Below are 13,477 nucleotides of genomic sequence, written 5' to 3'. Positions count from 1 at the left end.
GGAGTCTGTATGGCATAATTCTAAGGGAGCTGGCATTGGTATCAGAATGCCTTGATTTAAATCCAATTAAGTTGATGCAATGTTGGTTCCCAAGCATCCTACCAGGCCAGCTATCCTAGACTAGGTCATGGTGCAGAAAAGCTCACAGATCAAAAAGAAATTACAGTGTGTTGAGTCACCTTCAAGGGGGTAAGGAGAGATTGACACACATGAATGGTTCCAAGCCACGTGGACTACTATACCACCTGAATCCCACGTTCTACAATGTCCAGATGGATATTCTGTCTCTCTCTGCACATCGGTCTTCCCTGGTGATGGTGTGATTCCAAAGACCAAAGTCAAGGTTGAACAAGGTGCTTAGCAGGAAGGTGACCGAAGCAGACACACTCTTACTTTTGGGGAGGCAGCACAGTCAAGTACTTCTGGCCAAAAGCTGTAGCTTGCCAGTGAGTCTGCTGAGCAGCTGTGGACTTTATCTGTGTTTCTTGGATGGAGCACATGTGGAATCAGAGTGGGACTGTAAGGGGTGTCACTATTGGGGAACTGATATTAGAGATAAGATATGATCAAGATACTGTGGTTATGAGTAGAAAAAAATTTTTTTCAATTTATTTGCCTTAGAGAAAGAGAGAGTGGTGGGAGGTGGTACAAAGGAAGAGGAAGATAATCTCAAGCAGACTTTCCACTGAGCATGGAGCTGATACAGGGCTAGATCTCATGACTCCGAAATCATGACCTGAGCTGAAATCAAGAGTCAGACACTCAACTGACGGAGCCACCAAGATGCCCTTGTTTAGAAAAATAAATTTAAAGAGATATGGGTTTGAAACAAAGCAAGAGAGCTTGACAGTATTTTTTTTTACCTCATTGGGTTGGTAGAGCAGTTGCCTTATATTTTTGCTTCTTGGTTCTAAATCCACACAATCAATTCAGAAGATGGTGTTCACAGTTTGCTCTTCAGAACTAGGCTCCTTGGGATTTTCCTAGTGCTCCATGGGCTAAGGAAGGTTAGGGAAAGATAGAGAATGGGAGGTAGGGGTGCAGGGTTGTGGGAGAAACCACCATATCCACCACTACAATGATTTAATGGTTTCATAGGAAAATATGCTTTAAAAAGTAGGGGTTGAGGGATGCCTGGGTGGCTCAACAGTTAAGCGTCTGCCTTTGACTCAGGGTGTGATCCCGTGGTCCCAGGATCGAGTCTTGCGTTGGGCTCCCTGCATGGAGCCTGCTTCTCCCTCTGCCTATGTCTCTGCCTCTCTTATTGTGTCTCTCATGAATAAATAAATAAAATCTTAAAAAAAAAAAAAGTAGGGGTTGAGCCAGTTTAAACTTGATCCCTAATTACATGACAAGTTTATGGCACTGGAGACAAGCTTATTAAAGCTGTAACTATGATTATCAATAAGTTCTATCTACTTTACAAAGCACCATTTTTAATAAGCATTGGTTCTTTGGAAAATCTTAATGTAGGGGCGCCTGGGTGGCTCAGTTAATTGTCTGACGGCTTAGATCAGGATCTCAAGGTCCTGGGATGGAGCCCTGAGATGGCCTCTGTGCTCAGTGGGGAGTCTGCTTGTCCCTCTTCCCCTCCCCCTGCTTTTGCTCTCTCTCAAATAAATAAAAAAATATTGGGGGGAAAAAAAGAAAAGAAAATCCAACGTACCCCAGCAAGAGATCGTACATTAATGAGGTTATTAGTAGGAAAATTAAAATGTGATTCCTCTGATAATGCATATGATGTACAAATTTCAGAATAAAAGAAAGTTAAGACTTTAAAATAAATATATAAGACAATTTGGAAGATATAATTTTTTAGGGAGGGGAGAGGCAGAGGGAGAGGGAGAGAAGCAGACTCCCTGCTGAGTGTGGAGCCCTATGTGGGGCTCAAGCTCAGGAGCAGAGCTAAAATCAAGCCAGACATTAACTGACCAAGCCACCTAGGCACGCCTGTAAGATATAATTTTAAAATATTAAAAAATATTCACAAAACTACCATCATAATAAAATTATTTAAAAATTTTTTGTGTTGGGACACCTGGGTGGCTCAGTGGTTGAGCGTCTGCCTTCGGCTCAAGTTGTGACCCCAGGGTCCCGGAATTGAGTCCCACGTCGGGCTCCCTGCATGAAGCCTGCTTCTTCCTCTGCCTGTGTCTCTGCTTCTCTGTGTGTCTCTCATGAATAAATAAATAAAATCTTTAAAAATAAATAATTGATTTTTTTGTGTTATTTTTACTTATATAGATAATTCTTGAACAATTATCATATTTTTTTTATTTCATGTTCTGTTTTTTCATGTTTCCAGGTTTTCCTGATTATCATTTAATACCTTATGTTTTATTTTGTTGATGTACCATAATTTACTAAGTTGTTCTAATATTGTATATTTAGGTTATTCTCACTTTTTAAAAGATGTCATAGTCAATGCTATAAGGAAAGCTGTATTAATATTTACTTTTGCTTTGCTTTAGTATTTTCTTCAGGATAAATTATTAGAAGTGAAATTATAATAAAATAGCATAAGCTTTCACTTTTGCTTTACATGATCTAACAGTTCACACAGGTTTATATGACATGATAAATAAATGAGGTAACAATTTTTTGTCTATTTCAAAGGGCCTATCTAAACCCGTTTAAAAACACTGTTTAGGGGGGACCCCTGGGTGGCGCAGCGGTTTGGCGCCTGCCTTTGGCCCAGGGCGCGATCCTGGAGACCCGGGATCGAATCCCACATCAGGCTCCCGGTGCATGGAGCCTGCTTCTCCCTCTGCCTATGTCTCTGCCTCTCTCTCTCTCTGTGTGACTATCATAAATAAATAAAAATTTAAAAAAAATTTAAAAAAAAAAAAAAAAAAAAAAACACTGTTTAGGGCACTGGCTAGCTCAGTAGATAGGGCATGTGACTCTTGATCTCAGGGTTATAAGTTCAAGCCCCACCTTGAGTGTAGAGATTATTTAAAAATAAAATCTTTTTTATTTTTTATTTTATTATTTTTTAAATAAAATCTTTAAAAAAAACACTGTGCATACTTATATATCTAAAAATCGACCCTTGTAAAGCAGAATATAACAGTAACAATGAACAGGAATTCTTCTCATTTGCCTAACATGTTAAAATTAAGAATGCAACTGATGTATTGATTTTTCTCAGAAAGAAAAATCAATACATCAGTTGCATTCTTAATTTTATTTATTTTTGCATTCTTTATTTATTTATTTTAAATATTTTATTTATTTATTCATGCGGGACAGAGAGAGAGAGGTAGAGACACAGGGAGAGGGAGAAGCAGGCTCCATGCAGGGAGCCCAACGTGGAACTCGATCCAGGGTCTCCAGGATCACACCCTGGGCTGAAGACAGCACTAAACCGCTGAGCCACCTGGGCTGCCCTCTTTCAGGTTTTAAAACTTTTTATTTGTATATTAAAAAATTGTGCATTCCATTGGGTGCCTGGGTGGCTCAGTCAGTTAAACATCTGCCTTTGGCTCGGGTCATGATCCTGGGGTCCTGGAATTGAGCCTAACATCAGGCTCCCTGCTCAGTGGGGTATCTGCTTCTCTCTCTCCCTCTCCCCACATCCCACTTATGCTCTCCCTCACTCTCTCTAATAAATAAATAAGATCTTTTTAAAAAATTGTGTATTCTAATAATTTTTTTTGTATTCTAATAATTAAAAGCATTGGAACAAAAAAATTGGCACTCTGATTAAACTGCATTTTACGGCCTCCCAATACCTTGTACCACTTTGGTTTTTACTCTAGATTTCACCGTTGTCCCACCCAGCTTCTTCCCTCACCAACACACAAGTTCTTTTCCTTCCCTGCCAGCCAGCCAGGCAGATGGGAGAGACAGGCACTGCCTCCATTGTCAGTAGTTCTCAATTCTTTGATATGAAAAGGGGCAGTCATTTACACTTGATCCAACCTCTTTATGTCTTACAAAGTTAAATGGCTAAAAGAAATAAAACAAGAAGGCAATGCTTATGGAACGTACAGTGCACATTGGCAGTGCACGTCTCATTACAATTCACCTGCTTGCTCCTCCTGTTCAATTGTTTCTTTTGAAAGCAGATTTTTCTCTTATGTTTCTGTTTTCTTCAGTTTTGACTTATTGAATTTCTCAATCGCAGCCATATCAGGTTGGTCAGACATGGTTATAGGGGAAGCGGAACGAGGCATACAGTCAAGTGAAGTTGGGTCTGTGCAGTGGCCACCAGCGAGTCTTAACTGATGTATTGATAAATTGTAAACTTTCTTCCTTCTTTGAATGTCTTGCCAGAAAAATATTTAAAAAAAACACTGACATAGCACATAGGCAGCATGAAGCATAGAATAATTTACAAAATGGACATTATCCCAATTTTGTAAGCCATAACCTTTCTTTAAAATAGAGATATTAATTTGGGAAAGAAGTTAAATCAATTACCAAATGATTGACTTTAACAGCTCACCATTAGCCTCCAGAGCTAGCTTTATGTTGTGAGAATGTTGATATTCCTTCTTTCCAACTAACCAGGTTTTTTTCTTTATCCTAATTGATTTAAGGTTCATTATATACAGAAAGTTTTACACTATTTTTTAATTTTACATAATAGAATGCACAGATATAAAAAATATATATTTTTAAGATTTTATTTATTTATTCATGAGAGACACACAGAGAGAGGCAGAGACATAGGCAGAGGGAGAAGCAGGCTCTCTGCGGGGAGCCTGATGCTGAATTAGATCCCAGGACCCCAGGATCATGACCTGAGCCAAAAGCAGACGCTCAACCACTGAGCCACCGAGGCATCCCTGAAGTATATATTTTGATCAGTTTTGACAAACACATAAACCTGCATAAAACATACCCCAAAATCTTAGAAAATAATGTATGCCTCCTTGTAGTCAGTCCTCTCTTTCTCTCCTGGCCTGCTGAAACAATCACCCTTTTGATTTTACTGTAATAACTCTGTTCTAGAACTTTATATAAATGGAATCATTCAGTAGGGTTGTTTGCCTCTTTAGCTCAGCATTTTAAAAAATTCATTCCTATTGTTGCATGTTATCAGTAGTCCATTCCTTTTTTGCCAAGTAGTATTTCAACTTCTGAATAAATTATACTTTATCCGTTTTCCTGTGAATAGACATTTAGGTTGTTTCCAATGTTCAACTACTGTGAATAAAGCTATTATGAACATTCATGCACAATTCATTTTGTAGACATGTTTTTATTTCTTTTGAGTAAATTCATAGAAGTAGAATATTTGGGTTATGGGATAGGAGTATGTTTAACTTTATGAGAAAATGATAAACTGATAAATAAGATGACAAATAAGAAAAAGACAATCATATAGAATAAGGGAAAGACTTGAACAGATTTTACAAAAGAAGAGATCCAAATGGCCAACAAATATGTGAAAAGATGTTCAGTTTTATCAGTTATCTAGGGAAAGCAATTTAAAATTATAATGTGATCCTCTAAAAAATTATACTACGATACATTATACATGCACCACAGTGACTAAGTTAAAGAGATGAAAAATACCTCTTCCCAGCTTGCTTATAAAATGGGACTGCTGGAGATGCCTGGGTGGCTCAGTTGGTTAAGTGTCCAACTTTTGATTTTGGTTCAGGTTATGACTTCAGGGTTGTAAGATTGAGCCCTGTGTCAGGCTCTGTGCTTAGCACAGAGTCTGCTGGAGACTTTCTCTTTCTCTCCCACTGTCCCTGCCAAAATAAGTAGATAAATCTTAAAAAAAAAAAATCCATTGCCTGGTGAGGAGATGGAGACTAGAAAGAACTCTTTTATACTACTAGTGTTGAGTGATAGAAATCAGACATACAAAGGTGCATTCTCTATGATTTTATTCATATGAAGTACAAAAACTAGTCAACATGAACCTATGTGTTTGAAGTCAGCATAGAAGTTAAAGGGAGCATGATGAGGCTTTTGGAATAGTGGTAATGTACTGTTTCTGCATCTGGGTGCTGATGACCCAGCTGTGTTTGATTCATGAAAATTCACTGAGCTTTACACTCATGATATACACATTTTTTCACTATGTATAGTAAATGTCAATAAAAAGTTAAGAACTACAATTTAGTATAACCGCATAGCCACCAGGACAACTAAAATTAAAAAGATGTAAAATTCGGGACACCTGGATGGCTCAATGGTTGAGTGGCTTCCACTCAGGGCGTGGTCCTGGGGTCCCAGCATGGAGTCCTGCATCGGGCTCCCCTTGAGGAGTCTGCTTCTCCCTCTGCCTGTGTCTCTGTCTTGCTCTCTGTATCTCTCATGAATAAATAAATAAAATCTTTAAAAAAAAAAGATGTAAAATACCATGTGTTGGTGAAGATATACAGTGATAAGAATACTCGTAGAATTCCTTTGGAAAACCATTTGGCAGTATCTACTATTGTGAGAAATATGTGTATATATATATATGTATATATACACACACACACACACACACATATATATGTAATTTTACGTATATTACCTAGCAATTCCATTCCTAGGCATACATACCCAATGGAAATAAATATATACATATATATGTCATATATATATGATATAAGAATTTTCTTAGCAAAAGTATCCATAATAGACAAAAGCTGGAAACAGCCCAAATGTCCATCAAAGGTAAAATAGATCAATAAATTGTGGTATATACACTTTGCAGAATGCTGTGTATCCATGAGAACGTACAAACAATAGCTGCATGCAACAAGCAGATGAATTTCACAAACTTAAAGTGGAGAACCCAGATATCAAAACATAGGATTCTATATATATAGAAGTTTTATATATGAAGTTTTAAAAAAGGGAAAACTAATCTATGATATCAGAAGGGAGGATATAATTAACTTAGGGGGCTTTGTGACTGGTACCAGTGACAAGAGGCCTCTTAGTGCTGCAATAATGTTCTGTTTTATGATCTACGAGCATTGCACAAAATGTGAACTTCCTAGAAGTCCATCAAGCTAAAGCTTGATATGTGTGTGTTTCTGTATGTATGCTATATTTCAATGAAAGTTTTCTTTAAAAATGCCCAAGGAAGGAGAAGGTCCAAGATGGCTGTGTAGGAAGATCCTGAGCTCACCCTCTCCCATGGACTTCCCAAAGTTACAACTATGTATAGAATAATTCTCTCCTAAAAAGACCGGAAGACTAGCAGAACAGCTCTTTCACAACACAGGAAAAAGACAGACAGACATTCAGAAAGAAAGAGCCATGTCAAAACAAGTAGGAGGGGCAGAGAAGTGGTCTTGTCAGGACTCCCACTCCAGTGCAACTACCCACAAGAGGAAAGGATAGCACAAATGCACAGCTCCTCTCTGAGGAGTAAGGGTTGTGAGCCCAGCTCCACTTCAAGCACCCTGCCTGTCAGACCTGATCTAAAAAGCAAGTTCCCCAAATGACTAGCTCTGAAGACCAGCAGAGGTAATATCTGGGTGAGCTAGAGAGCTGTGGGAAACAGACTGCTCTTGAAGGCTCACACACAGACTCAGTTGCCATAAGTCTCAGTGCAGAGGCATGACAAGTGCCTGGGCCATGGGTGAGGGTTATCATTGACTAGAGGAGCAGGAATCTGTTGGAGATCTCTCTAGAGAAAAAGGTACTGGCAGGTACTATTTTTTCTTAAACCCTTCTTCTTCCTTGCTAGCCCAGTGCCAGCAGCTGACATTTTTGGCACTCTCAATCTTCCTCACTAACCCAGTTCACCCGGTCCCAGCAATCTCCTGGGGCCCAACCCCAGCAGACCTAGCTAAGAGTTTCTCCACGGACGCTCCCTGCCCTGACAGACCCATGGGGTAGGCACACCACAGCCAGGTACTCTTCCACTGCTGCCTTGCCCCACCAGACCCAGAAGGTGCATACACCTCACACAGAGGACATCCCTTGAACATTTGGCTCTTCTGGCTAGGGGTCCTGGGACTGAAACAACTGGAGAGGCAAAGCTTGGGAGGCTTCCACGCCCAGGGCACTGCACAGACATCAGACTGAGACACACCCTTAACATTCCAGTGACCATTACTTCAAGATTGAGAGGGACAGCTGCTTTGCCTAACACACAGAAACAAACATAGAGAGCCAGGAAAATGAGCAGAGGATATGCCCCAAATGAAAGAACAAGACAAAATCTCAGAAAAAGACATTAATGAAACAGAGATAAGCAATCTATTTGATGAAGAGTTTCATGTAATGGTCACAAAGATGTTCACTGAACTCAGGAGAAGAATGGATGAACGCAGTGAGATCTTTAACAAAGATGTAGAAAATATAAGAAAATTACAAGCAAAAGTTACAGGACTGAAGAGTATAATAATACACAGTACATTAGAGGGCTTCAACAGCAGACTGGATAAAGCAGAAGGACAGATCAGCAACCTGGAAGACAAAGCAAAGGAAATCGCCTAGACAGAGCAACAAAGAGAAAAAGAATTTTTAAAAGTGGAGATAGCTTAAGGGACATGTGAGACAACATCAAGTGAAATAATATTCACATTATAGAGGTCCCATATGGAGAAAAGAGAGAGAAAGGGCCAGAAGACATATTTGAAGAAATAATAGCTGAAAGCTTCCCTACTCTGGGGAAGGAAACAGATTTCTAGGTCCAGGAATCCCAGAGAGCCTTAAAAAAAAAAAAAAAAAAAAAAAAAAAGAACCCATTGAGATCTACACCAAGACAATTTATAATTAAAATGGTAAAAGTTAAAGGAGAGAATCTAAAAGCAGCAAGAGAAAAACAACTTCTTGTAAAAAAGGAAATTTCATAAGGCTATCAGATTTATCAGCAGAAACTTTTCAGGCCAGAAGAGAGTGGCATGATCTATTTAAAGTGCTGAAAGGAAAAAACTTCCAACCAAAAATTCTCTACTGGCCAGGTTATCATTCACAATTGAAGAAGAGATTGAGTTTTCCTAATAAGCAAAAGCTGAAAGAGTTCATTGCCACTAAACTGGCCTGACAAGAAGTGTTAAAGGAACTTCTTTGAAGTGAAACAAAATAGTACTAATTAATAACCAAAAAAAAAAAAAAAAACTAAAAATCTAAAGGTAAATATAGAGTAAAAGGTAGTGATTCAGTCATATATGGTAAGTATGAAGGTTAAAAGACAAAAGTGGTGAAATTAACTAAAACTACAATAATTAGTTAAGGGATGCATAAAATAAAAAGATGTTAAATGTGATATCAAAAACATAAATCACTATAGGGGCAGTAAATATGTAGAATTTTGGAATGTGTTCAGATTTAAGTTGCTATCAACTAAAAATAGACTGTTATAGATATAGAGTGAACCTCGTAGTAACCCCAAAGCAAAAACTCATAGTAAATACACAAAAGAAAATGAGAATCTAACCATAGATGACTAGAGAAAGTCATCAAACCACAAGGGAAGAAAGAAAGAGAAGAACAGAACAGAGAGAAACTGCAAAGAGAGTCAGGAAACAATTAAGAAAGTGGCAAGAAATACATACCTATCAACAAATACTTTAAATGTAAATGAACTAAACTCTCTGATAAAAAGACATAGAGTGGCTGAGTGGGTAAAAACAAAACAAAACAAAACAAGACACATCTATCTACTGCCTACAAGAGACTCTCTTCAGATGTAAGGACACACATAGACTAAAAGTGAAGAGATGGAGAAAGATAGTCCATGCAAATGGAAATGGAAAAAAAAAAAAAAGCTGGTGTAGCCATACTCACATCAGGCAAAATAGACTTTAGCACTAAGATTATAATAAAAACAAAGAGGGGAAATTAAATAATGATAAAAGGTCAATCTGTCAAGAAGATATAACTTTTATAAATATATATGCACCCAAAATAGGAGCACCAAAATATATAAAGCAAATATTGACAATAATACAATAATACGAGGGGACTTAAAACACCATACTTACATCAATAAATAGATTAATAAGGAAATACCAACCTTAAACAACACCTTAGGCCAAATAGACTTTATAGACACATGTGGAACATTCCATCCCAAAGCAGTAACTTACACATTTTCCTCAAATAAAAATGAAATATTATCCAGAATAGATCATATGTCAGGTGACAAGTCTCAATAAATTTGAAAAGACTGAAATTATAACAAGCATCTCCAAATACAATGATGTGAAACTAGAAATCAATTACAAGAAGAAAACTGGTAAAACCACAAAAATGTGGAGATTAAACAACATGCTACTGAACAACCAATTAATGGGCCATTGAAAAAATCAAAGAAGAAATAAAAAATTGAGAGAGAGAAATAAAAACAGAAATATGATCTACCAAAGTCTCTGGGATGCAGATAAAGTGGTTCTAAGAGGGAAGTTCATAGAAACATAAGAAAAAAGGAAAATATCAAACAAACAAACAAAAAATCTAACTTTACACCTAAAGGAACTAGAAAAAGAAAAACAAAGCTCAACATTAGTAAAAGGAAGGAAATAAAGAGCAAGAAATAAATGAAATAGATGAATGAAATTAAAAGCTGGTTCTTGGGAATCCCTGGGTGGCTCAGCGATTTGGCGCCTGCCTTTGGCCCAGGGCTCGATCCTGGATTTCCAGGATCGAGTCCCAAGTCGGGCTCCCGGCGTGGAGCCTGCTTCTCCCTCTGCGTGTGTCTCTGCCTCTCTCTCTCTCTCTCTATGTCTATCATGAAAAAAAAAAAAAAAAAAGGCTGGTTCTTTGAAACGATAAAAATTGACAAACCTTTAGCTAGACTAAGAAAAAAAAGAGGACTCAAATAAGATCAGAAATGAGAGAAGAAAAGTTATAATACCACAAAAATACAAAGGATTTATCATAATTATATGCCAACAAACTGGACAAGCTAGAAGAAATGGGTAAACATGTAGTATTCCAAGGCTAAATCATGAAGAAATAGAAAACCTGAAGATTGATTACTAGTAAAGAGATTGATTCAGTAATGAAAACCTCCCAGCAACCAAAGTCTGGGAGCACAGAGCTTCACTGGTGAATTCTATTAAACATTTAAAGATTTAATGCTTGTCCTTAACAAACCCTTCCAAAAAACTGAAGAGAAAAGTATGCTTCCAAACTCATTTTGTGTGGCATTACCCTGTTACCAAAACCAGACAAGGACACCACACACAAAAAAACAAAAGTATAGATTAATATCCTTAATGAATATGGATGCAAAAATAATAAAAAATACTAGTAAACTGAATCCAACAACACACTTAGAGAATCATACACTATGACCAAGTAGGATTTATTACAGGGGATACAAGGTGGTTCAGTATCTGCAAATCAATCAACATAATACACTACATTAACAAAATGAAAGATTAAGATAATGATGAGTAACCTAAAAAATACACAAAACAAAACAAAATGAAAGATTAAAATCATATGATCATCACAATAGATGCAGAAGGAGCACTTTGACAAAATTCAACATCCATTTACGATAAAAACTCTCAAAGTGGGTATAGAGGAAACATACCTTGACATAATGAAGGCTACGTATGACAAACTCACAGCTAACATTATGCTCAATGGTGAAAAGCTGAAACCTTTTCCTCTAAAATCAGGAACCAGACAACAATCTAGTCTCACCCCTTTTATTCAACATGATATTGGAAGTTCTAGCCATAGAAATTAGGCAAGAAAAAGAAATAAATGCCATTCATATTGGAAAGGAATAAGTAAAGCTGTTATTATTTGCAGATGACAGGATACTTAATATAGAAAACCATAAAGATTCCACCAAAAACCTGTTGAACTAACACATGAATTCAGTAAAGTTTAAGGATAGAACATTAACTTACAGAAATCAGTGGCATTTCTACACCCTAATGACAAATTATCAGAGAAATTAAGAAAATACAATCCTATTTACAACTGCATCATCAAAAAAAAAAAAAAACAAATAAATAAAATACCTAGGAATAAATTTAACCAAGGAGGTAAAAGACCTATCCACTGAAAACTATGATGGAGACTGAAGATGACACAAATAAATGGAAAGATATTCTGTGCTCATGGATTGGAAGAATATTGTTAAAATCCCCATACTACAATTCGATGTGATTCCTATCAAAATTCCAATGACATTTTTTTCACAGAACTAGAACAAATAATTTTTTTAAAGATTTTATTTATTTGACAGAGAGAGAGAGAGAGACAGAGAGACAGAGAGCACAAGCAAGGGGAACAGCAGAGGGAGAGAGAAAAGCAGGCTGCCCGCCGAGCAGGGAGTCCGACGCGGGGACTTGATCCTAGGACCATGGGATCATGACCTGAGCCGAAAGCAGACACTCAACTAACTGAACCACCCAGACACTCCTAGAACAAATAATTCTAAAATTTGTGTGAAGTCACAAAAGATCCAGACAGCCGAAGCTGTCTTGTTCTTGAGAAAGAACAAGGCTGGAGGTATCCTGCTCTCTGACTTTAAAATATATTACAAAGCTATAAGAACAAACACACAGATCAGCAGAGCTAAGAGCCCAGAAATAAACTCATGCATACATAGACAATTAACTTACAATAAAGAAGCCAAAAATACACAATGGAAAAAAGATGGTCTCTTCAATAAATGGTGCTGGGAAAACTGGACCAACACATGCAAACAAAACTAGATCACTATCTTAAAATATACACAAAAATGAGCTTGAAATGGATTAAAGACATGAATGTAAGACTTGAAAACATAAAATTCCTAAAAGAAAACATAGATAGTAAGCCCCTTTGACATCAGTCTTACGACATTTCTGTGGATTTGACCCCAAAGGTGAAGGAAAAGAAGCAAAAATAAATAAATGGGACTACATCAAACTATAAAGCTTCTTCTGCACAGTAGAGAACCATCATCAAAACAAACAGACATCCTGCTGAATGGGACAAGGTATTGGCAAGTTGCATATCCAACAATGAGTTAATATCCAAAATATATAAAGAACTCATACAAGTTAACAACAACAAAAAAACAATTAAAAATGGGGGGGGGGCAGAGGATCTAAATAGACATCTTTGAGGGGATTGCTCTGTGATACCAACTTTACCTTAATAAAGTAAAAAAAAAAATTTACCTTTTCAGAATGTGACCACAAAAGAAAACCAAACAACCACAAATCCCCCTAAAATGCTCATGACATTATAAATGAAAAAAGAATTTTACTGTGTGTAAATTATTCCCTAATGTAAAAAAAAAAAAAAAAAAAAAAAAACCAAGACAGGTGGATACCATTACCTTTCCCTTTTTAAAAAGGCATTAATATTTTCTGATTGTAATAGGACAACAGGCAAATTATAGACATTTTGGAGAAATGTACAAAGAATGTACATCCCATCCCTTGCAGAAAATACTTCCTCGCTATGATCTTTATGGACGCAAAAGACCCACATAAGCTGGGACCATGCCGTACACATTTGCTTTCTGAAATATATTAAGCACGTTTTTCTGTGTCATTCAATCATTTTCAAAACCGTGAAAACAATGCCCTCAGAGCCGAGGTCCAGTCTG

The 13,477-nt window shown here is 37.1% G+C and overlaps 1 pseudogene; it reads right to left on the bottom strand.

Annotated features, from left to right (window-relative positions):
• Positions 1-4,019: 4,019 nt before the first annotated feature.
• On the bottom strand, positions 4,020-4,151 carry LOC119876751 (annotated as a pseudogene).
• Between the last annotated feature and the right edge of the window lie 9,326 nt (positions 4,152-13,477).

This window comes from Canis lupus, chromosome 10 (assembly GCF_011100685.1).
Source record: "Canis lupus familiaris isolate Mischka breed German Shepherd chromosome 10, alternate assembly UU_Cfam_GSD_1.0, whole genome shotgun sequence".
Taxonomy (NCBI): Eukaryota; Metazoa; Chordata; class Mammalia; order Carnivora; family Canidae; genus Canis; species Canis lupus.
Note: the sequence above shows the minus strand (reverse complement) of the source record. Positions and strands in the feature narration are given on the sequence as shown.